Source organism: Pezoporus flaviventris, unplaced genomic scaffold (assembly GCF_033815535.1).
Source record: "Pezoporus flaviventris isolate CSIRO_AGI_PZ_B2104156 unplaced genomic scaffold, CSIRO_AGI_Pfla_v1 ptg000013l, whole genome shotgun sequence".
In the NCBI taxonomy this organism is placed as follows: domain Eukaryota; kingdom Metazoa; phylum Chordata; class Aves; order Psittaciformes; family Psittacidae; genus Pezoporus; species Pezoporus flaviventris.
The window spans coordinates 28,664,307-28,673,430 of NW_026892561.1; the positions used below are offsets into that span (position 1 = coordinate 28,664,307).

Genomic DNA, 9,124 nt, shown 5'->3' on the forward strand with positions numbered 1-9,124 from the left:
GTCTACTTGAAAATTGACAGTATACACATGGTTTTCTGCAAATAATTTATTTTTTTTTTTAAGAATTTCTCACCCATCACTCTACACAGATACTTCTTATTACAGTTTTGACAAAGTTAATCTTTTCAAATCACAGAATTGGTCTGTACCACCTTGTATCATCTTAGGCCTAAGTTGCTGCATAAGAAATATTCCTCTCTTTCATAAAAGTCATATTTTTATCACCAGTACAAAAACAAAGCTTGAAACAAATTTAAGCAATCCTTTTGGTGAATATCAATACAAAGTAGAAAGGGTAAAACCTGTGCGGAAGTACTTAGAACATTAAATAAAATGCCTAAATACAAATTTAAGAAATAATAAATTGAAAAATAAAAAACAGTTATGAAGGAAAACATGCACACACTCATGAATTAGTTTTTGTTGTTTAATAGAGACAAATAATGCATAGTCAAACATCTCTACATGCATTTATGCAGGATTTTCTGTCATTACAGCATTTGGAATCTCTTTTTTTCAATAGTACTTCATACATCCATCATCCACTGCTTTCTAAGCCATTAAATACTTCTCATTGCATAGTCTCTTACTAGCAAGTGGCTTAGAATTGTTGACTAAGCCCTAAAAAACAACACACTTTTGCAGACTTCTCCAACTTCCACACTGATCAATGCTACAACAAATATCTAGCTTTCTCTTCAACATGTAGCATGAAACTCTCTGGATACTTGCACATTATCACTTGAGAAAATAAGCACAACCATCTTCAAACTCTCGAAAAACCTTCCAGCTGCAGTCTTTTCCTGCTCTAATTTCTGCAGTATTACAACCAGCTGGATCTCATTGAATATATGATTTGGTTCACCAAGCCACACTCTTAATCAATCCTCTGGTCATTGCTTCAGTATCTTCAGGGATTTAAGCAAAAAGACAGGAGACAGGTTTCACTGAGTGATGTGGGTTTACTTGAGTCCTTTTCATTTATTTTGACAATCCTCTCATCATACTGAGGGCTGATTCCTCATATTTTCCTAAAAAAACCTGGAGTTTATACAAGACAGTCATATCTTCTCTGACTTGCACTTCACCTTCATTTCTGCTTCTCCTGTCAAACTTAAGTGTCAAAAGGAGTTTTCACTATTCTGGTTTACAGTTCTTTTTCTCCTTATATTGCTATTGTGGTTTAAACCCAGACAGCAAGTAAGACCCACACAGGCACTCACTCACCCCACTAACCCGACTGCAATGAGGGAGAGAAACAGAAGAGTAAAAAGCAAGAAAACTCATGGGTTGAGATAAAGGCAGTTTAACAGGTAAAGCAAAAGCCACGCACAAGCAAAGCAAACCAAGTAATTCGTTCACCACTTCCCATGGGCAGGCAGGTGTTCAGCCACTCCCAGGAAAGCAGGACTCCACCACATCCAGTGGTGACTTGGGAAGACAAACATCATCACTCCAACCAACTCCCCCACAGCCTTTCTCCTTCTTCCCCAGCTTTATATGCTGAGCATAATTTCGTTTGCTATGGAATATCCCTTAGGTCAGTTGGGGTCAGCTGTTCTGGCTGCGTCCCTGCCCAACAACTTGTGCTTCCCCAGCCTACTCACTGGTGATGTGAGGAGCAGAAAAGACCTTGACTCTGTGTAAGCACTGCTCTGCAGTAACTAAAACATCCCTGAATTATCAGCACTGTCTCCAGGAAAAATCCAAAACATAGACCCATGCTAGCTACTGTGAAGAAAATTAACTCTACCCCAGCCAAAATCAGCACAGCTGCCTACAATTCCACTAAGCCCAAGACCTAAAATCATACCCTTCTAAAGACATGTAAAGCTGAGCACACTAAAAACCTCAGAACATTCATTCTGGCTCTTCACTGCGGGAGCTAATGCATTAGAACACAGATTTCCCTGAAATCTCTGCAGGATCCATGAATCCCTCCTTGCAAACCCTCCAATAACTACAGACACATAGCCAGAGAGAAGGCTCTTCTGTTAACCAGCCTGTTGTACTCAGCAAATTTCTAAAGCAGCCCAAGAGTTCTCCTCCATGAAAGTTCCTCAATGACAGCAGGATTTTTTATTTATTTTTTTTAAATTTCACCTTTCTTTTAGATTCTGGACTTCAACCATCTTTATTTCCACAGTAATTTCATGAAAACTGGTAACGTATCTTAGCAACTGGGATGTTAATCTAGTATTTACAGACAATGGCCAAGACATACTAACGCAGAAATCAAGTATAATGACATCTTTCTATTACTGAATAAATTTGTTGCCAACATGACTTAGCAATCTTCAATCTTCAAAACAGAACTTCTAAAACAGCTTGTTTCCAAGCATTTTAGATGCTTTAGAAATCTTCAGTTACCTATCAGCTCTGTTTTAATTTCAACAGTACCCTGGGTTAAAAAAACATATTTCATTATTTTCTTTTTATTTAGATTCATGCATTTAGATACAGAAAGAATATTATGATTGTATACGCTGATTTTAACAGAACATGGACACAGGCCCTCAATTTTTATTTAGGTACATCTTAAAGGAAAGATATCACATTTAAATTAGTTTTGAATATTTAATAAATATCTTAACATAAACTGCAATAAATTTCCCTCATTGCTGAAGATGCATTTCTTATTTCTACTGCAAATGTCTCTGGTTCATATTTTAGCCACTGAATCTTGTTATACCATGATTTTCTGCTTCATAATAGAATTTCTGTTCACAGTGCACACACGTAAACATTAGAATCAAGTCCCTCCTTGCCTTTCTCTTTGATAATATTTAACATATTGAGCTCTTAGAATTTCTTCCTTAGGAACTATTTTCAACCCTTATTCATTCTTACAGTTCTTCTCTGAATTCTCTTTGACTTAAACATTCTGAAGTATGAACACCTACACTGGACAGAGGATTCTTGGAGTGATCTCATTATTGTCAAATACAAAGATGCTGTACATTTTTTGCTCAGTCATATTTAGATTGGACCATATTGAACCTCTTCCTCAAAAAGATCCATAAATTAATCCGTATCTACATGGAACATATTTAACTCAGAAGCTCAAAAACAACTGTGAAGAAAGAACAAAGGAACAGACCCAACAATTCTACCAATTCAACCTCCCAAATAACTCTTACATATTTTCCCTCCCCCTACATTCATGTGCTTGGGTGGTATTTCCCTCTGATTTTCAACCATAAACCATAGAAGAACCATGGCTGAATTCTTCAGCTCTGTACAAAGGAGAAATGCTGCACTAAGTAGTATAAACAGTCAAGGGTTTCTGAGGTCAACAATCAAAGTCAGGATATTGACTTACATTACAACTAATGGATCAATAATAAATAATAGCATATTCTGACTTTCGTTCAGCTCCTGTACTTATTCTGTGCTTCAGATACTCACATAGAATTGCAACCACGTTTGTACAAGAACCCAGAGCAAACAGTGCTCATAAACCTTCATCTGATTACTCCTTAACTACATTTTCAGATATTCAACTCAACATTTCCCCCCCGCCCCCAGATTCCAGCTGACCAACAGATGCCATGGCTAGCCCATGGCTCCTAGAAAATAACTACTTTCCTGCACTCAGCCTATGCTGTAACAGCTGTACCTGATTTTACTTTATAGGAGCCATACAGTTATGGGGAATGAACCTTTCCTACTTCTCTGCATAGCAGTGTTAATCAAGCATACATGACTGACAGAACCAGGAGAAGTATATTTGAGAAGAAACAAACTGTTTTAATGTACATAATTTCATTAAAGCACTTTGATTCATCAAAGTTGATAATGCTCAAAGAACAGAGAGTACTGTTTTTAACCCATGACAGAATCGGAGACCAACCTCAATGTTTAGGTTGGAAAAGACCTTTAAAATCATCAAGTCCAGCCACTAACTTAGCACTTCCAAGTCCGCCGGTAAACCATGTGCCTAAGCACCACATCTAGAAGTCTTCTAAATCCCTCCAGGGATGGTGACTTCACCACTTCCCTGGACAGCCTGGTGCAATGCTTGACAACCCTTTCAGTGAAAAAAAACAAAAATAAAAAAAAATCGTAACAGCCAATGTAAAACCCTCCCCTTGCACAACATTTCATCTTGTCCTGTCACTTTTTACATGGGAAACTGACCCCGACCCTGCTAAAACCTCCTTTCTCAATCAGAGCACTAAGTGACTTAATGGAGCCAATTTCCGTGTCAAATTTCAATGCTCAACCACTTCAGCAATGCCATTAAGAAACATGCAAATCTTAAAATTAGAAGGAAAAACAGGAGAGGAAAATGTTTCTTTCCCTCACTCTATGACTTTAGTGCATGATGGGAGCTGGGGAATCAGGCTTTTTCACTGTTAAATAGTATATCTGTATTGACGTGAGCTTTTATGCTGGTAATCTAAATCTTCTGAATCCAACACCAGTACTGACTTTAAAAACAAAACGATGTGCACACATACACACAAAAAAACAAACAAACAAAAAACAAAAAAAAAACAACACACCACCACAAAAAAGAATATGAAATCAAAACCCAAAAATATCATACATACACACACAAACAATATGCAACCACAGAAGTCAGGAAAAACCAAGTGCTTGCTTTACAGCTCTAGCAATCTTGCCAAAGTTTTTGGAAGAGAAATATAAGTGGACAGAGGGAGAGAATAGACATCACACCCAAGAGATTTTGATTCACAAAAGTTTGGTCTGCAATCAAAAGAACACATACATAAGTTTCAGAACTTATAAACAAAAGAAGGTCCAAACAAAAAATACAATTATCAACAAAGCAGTTTAGCCAACACAGCAGTTGCATGAATGAACCTGCACTGAGCATGCGATCCATGGCTAGTGCCAAATTCTATGTCCATAAAAGTCCATTTCCTCACACCAACACAAAAGAGTTATGCAATTCCCACTATTGTCACTCTATACGTAGACCTAGTGGTTGCTGGATTGCCAACAGCCTATAATGAAAATACAAACACAGTTGGTCCCCTCTGTACACGGCCACCTAACCAAAGGTTTGGCATAGAGTACTAGAACAAATACGACTGACACTCCTCACACCAGTTTATACTGAAACCCATCAGACAAGAAATCAAGCAGATATAGTCCCAGAGAGCTACCTCTTCCAACAGATCAAACACACAACAAAAGTCAAACGGCAGTGAAAACAAGAATGGCACCACTGTATCTCCACATGACAGGAAAATGAAACTTTGCCTCTTAAAAATACGGACATTCAGTATCTGTTCTGTATCATACAGCTGGAGATAACACCAGTATTTCAGACTTTGAATCACAGCTATCTTCAGGCAACTGTTATAACCTTTGTTCTACATCTCAGCAAGTGAGAGTGATCTGCACAGGAAAGAAACTTACAAGTTCCCAGTTTTAAGTTCTATCACTAACTCAGAGCCAAGCTCCTATTATTCTCAGTTAGAAATATATGTATATTTATAGCTTCATGTGCTTATCACCAAAGCCTAAACACCAATTCTGTACTAAATAAATATAACTTATTGCAGGAATACTATCTTAGCCAACAAAAGAACATTAAGCTCCAGAGCCAACAAGAGTACGAGGATCTAGAAGATGTCTATTTGACAGATTCACCATCACAAAGATCTACTGCACACACTCCCTGGAGGGCTACATCTGCATCACTAAGAACTACATTTCTGAAATAAATCTGTTTGGGGGGGGGGGGGGGGGGGGGGGGTGTACTTTAAAGGTCTATTTTCTGTATTCATACCCTGAGGTTACTGAAGAAGGGAAAAAATAATGCAGGTATGCACCACAGTAAGTGACAAAGCTAAAACTCCAGCTATGAAGATTAACAGAGTGAGAAGTCATATGATTCAGCGTGATTATTGGGAGTTGCTGCCACAAAAAAGTCTGCAGCTTGTGACACTCACATGTATCCCGAGCATCTTTCTATCAACTTAGACAATTCTAACATTCCTACTACTTAGTCCTTTTTTCTGCTTTAGATAAATAACTTGGACCCAACTCTTGAAATCAAACAGCCAAAAGCACAAACATAAGTACTGCTTAATCATCAAGCAGTTTGGCCTGCTAGTAATGTCTCAGCTTGCATCTTCAACATAAAACTGTTTTCACATTAAGGCTATGGAAAAGAAAAAAAAAGAACCAAAGTTTAGACAGACACTTAAAACAAGAAAAACTGATGCAACTTGGAGAAAAATCAGTTTCCTTTTTTAAGAAAATGTTGTGTGTACAGCTCTACAGCTTTTAATTAAAAAATAATTAAATAAAAGAACCAGCTGAAAAACACTGCAAAAGATCTCCTGCAAAAGATCATTCTTGGGCTTGTTTCAGGTGATTAACTTTATGGTAGATTATTATAAAGAGTTAAGACACTTAACTAGGAATGTGATCCATGACCAACATTCAGAAGATACTCTAGTCTTTTGATGATACTGGAGATAAATGCTGCTTTACACATGCACTGGGACACATAACAGAGCTCTTTAGATTAAAATTCTAAAAATGTATATGGCATTGCTTGATTTACAAGACTCCAGCATTGTTACCGTTTCAGCCATCTAATGCTTTCCATATGCTAACCACTGAACAAATTTGTCTGTAAATGCAAGAAATACGTACCAAGTAATAAATAAACCAACATGAAACAAGCTGCTCATATTAGAGTAAAAACTAAATTCTTTATTTCTTCCCTAAATATTTCTGCTCAGATGACTCAGCAAAAATGCTGTACATTTCAGCTGAAGTCAGCATGATGCCTCAGCACTGTTTACAAGTGTCAACCCCACAGTCTTCACATAGTACATTTTAATTAGGTTTGAGCCCATCTTGCCTAAGAGAGACTTGTTGTACAAAAAAAACCCAAAAAACACTGAAGTCAAGGAGCTCCATATGGATGGAGAATCCAAGATGCTGAGGTACACACAACAGGACTACAGTGTTACCCTGAACTGAAACTTGTGAAATTACTCATTGGTGTTTCAGCTAATCTGAGCCCACACAAAATAAGGCAGGAAAAGTATGTTTCCACCCAGTTCATTTGTTTGATCATTCCAAAAAGTTTTCAAGATGTCACGTATCTATGCCTTAGGGCTTCAATTTTAATATTTAAAAGCTTTAAGAAGCTAACGCATAATTCAACACATAATTTCTAAATCTAGCCGAGACAATGCTTGCGTCTGATTTCTCAACGCAGCTGAGTGAACTGAAAGCAAGTAATAAAATACTCCTGAGTAAGTCTACTTGGTAGCTAGGGAGGAAAAAAGAGCGGGAGGGCACAGCCCACCCTCTCCCGGCAGGACATATTTACAATACAGATTTACCTGTTACACTGCACGTCGCAGCGTGCCCAGGCCTCACCACCGGCACCTCCTCGTTAGCGGGCGGCACCGACGGATCAATTAGCGAGGGACGCGGTTCCCCTGCACCTCACCGCGCCGTAGGGCGGGGCGGGACAGGCGGAGCAGCCGCCGAGCCCGCCAGGGTGGCTCGGAGCTACAGTTTTTTTACGGAGTTGAGCGTTACTTGCAGACAAACACCCACCAAGCTGCCGCGCTTTGACAAAGTTTTCCCCACTGCCGGCAGCTCTGGCGTGAGGACCAGCCCCGGCTGATAGCCGGGCTCCGCGGCAGCAACACACCGACACACTGGCCTCCTACCCAGGGGACGGGGCGCCGGTACCGGTTATCCGAGCCCTCCCGCCCGCCTCCGCGCCGCCTCGCCGTTACCTGCCCACCCCCGGTGGGTCCCCCGGCGCCGTACGGCTGCCCCGTGCTCGCCGAGGGAGGTTTTCAGCAGCCGTAAAGCGGGGAGCGCACTCTCCCCAGCGGCGCTGTGCCGGCGGCCGGGTAGGGGCTACACCACCGCAGAAAGCGGCCGTTCGGGGGAGCGGCGGCGCCGGGCTTCTCTTGGCTGCGGGGCGGGCTGGGGTCGCCGCGCCCCACCTCGGCTCCATCTCTGGAGCACTGGCCCCGACAGCCGCGGGGCTCCTTGCTTGCGAGGAGAGCGGCTCCCGCCGCCGGGAACGGACGGGCTTTGCCGTATCTGGGGACCCCAGCCCTCCCCTAGACAGCCGGGGACGAAGCAGAAGAGGCGAGGGGGACCCTGGTCCCGGGGAACATGGGGAAAGGGAAAGTGTCGAAAGCTTTTCGCACGGTGCCACCACAGGTTGTGCAGGTTGTCGTGAGGCCGTTACCAGAGCCTGCAGCTGTAGCTCCTCCAGTCCGAGACTTTTCCTGCCTTACGATCGAGAACCACAACATTTGACAGAGTGGTGTTCAAGCCTAGTGTTAAGTCTTTTTGGTGGTAAATTGGGATATGCAGGGGTTTGTGCCCAAACAAGTTAGCCTGGTAACATAACACTACTCATAGACCCATCACGCGGGTTTGGAGGTGAGAGCTATGAAGTGTGCTTAGAGCCAGGCAGGACCTGCAGGTTTTCCCAGCACAGCTCCGTGGAGTTAACATCCGGGCGCTGCAGCCACGACACCAATACCAGCAGGGCCAGAAAACACAAATACACAGTTGTGTAGGTGCCTGAACTGCTGCAGTCATACTGCTTTCACAAAGCCTCTCAATGTCAATAGGTAAACTTCACTCTTCAGTGCAGTCCCATTACAATAGTCTCTCCTTATCTTATAAAAAAGGAATTTCCTTAATACAGATTAGTGATTTACTTAGTTGTGCTTGGAAGCTTTTTGCTGTGCATTCTGTCCTAAATCTGCTTGTCTTGTAATCCAGGATGCTGCGATGCATACTACAGAGCTCAGCTGTCTTCGACAAAAGGCAGGAGAAGTAACAGCCTGTTAATTTTCACTGTCTAAAGCCAGTGAATGCTTTTAGGTACTGTTTACCCTAAGAGAATTAGCTATAGAAATATTAATTTTAAGAAGGGGAAATATGTCAAGAAACGTTTCCCAGAAGGGGGGAGGAAGGAAAACAAAAAAAAAAAAAAAAAAAGAAAGAACAATTAAGATGTTTTCTCTACTGGATGATAAGAATTCCTACTTAAAAAAAAAAAAAAAAACCACCAAAAACCAGCATCTTAACCCAACGGTTACTGCAGAGAAGGCAAAAAAAAATGTCTTTTAAAAGTCTTCCATGCATA

General features: G+C 41.0%; 1 protein-coding gene across 6 annotated transcripts in view; it reads right to left on the bottom strand.

Moving 5' to 3' along the window:
- Positions 1-8,453, bottom strand: part of NAALADL2 (N-acetylated alpha-linked acidic dipeptidase like 2) — a 494,729-nt gene extending 486,276 nt beyond the window's left edge. For 4 of the 6 annotated variants that reach the window (XM_061452511.1, XM_061452510.1, XM_061452506.1 and 1 more), the window contains exon 1: positions 7,341-7,807. The gene's annotated coding sequence lies outside the window, so the exon portion shown is untranslated. Of the gene's footprint in view, positions 1-7,340; positions 7,812-8,212 lie in introns of those variants that run through there. The other 2 variants (XM_061452509.1, XM_061452508.1) reach the window with 2 other exon arrangements.
- Positions 8,454-9,124: the final 671 nt, after the last annotated feature.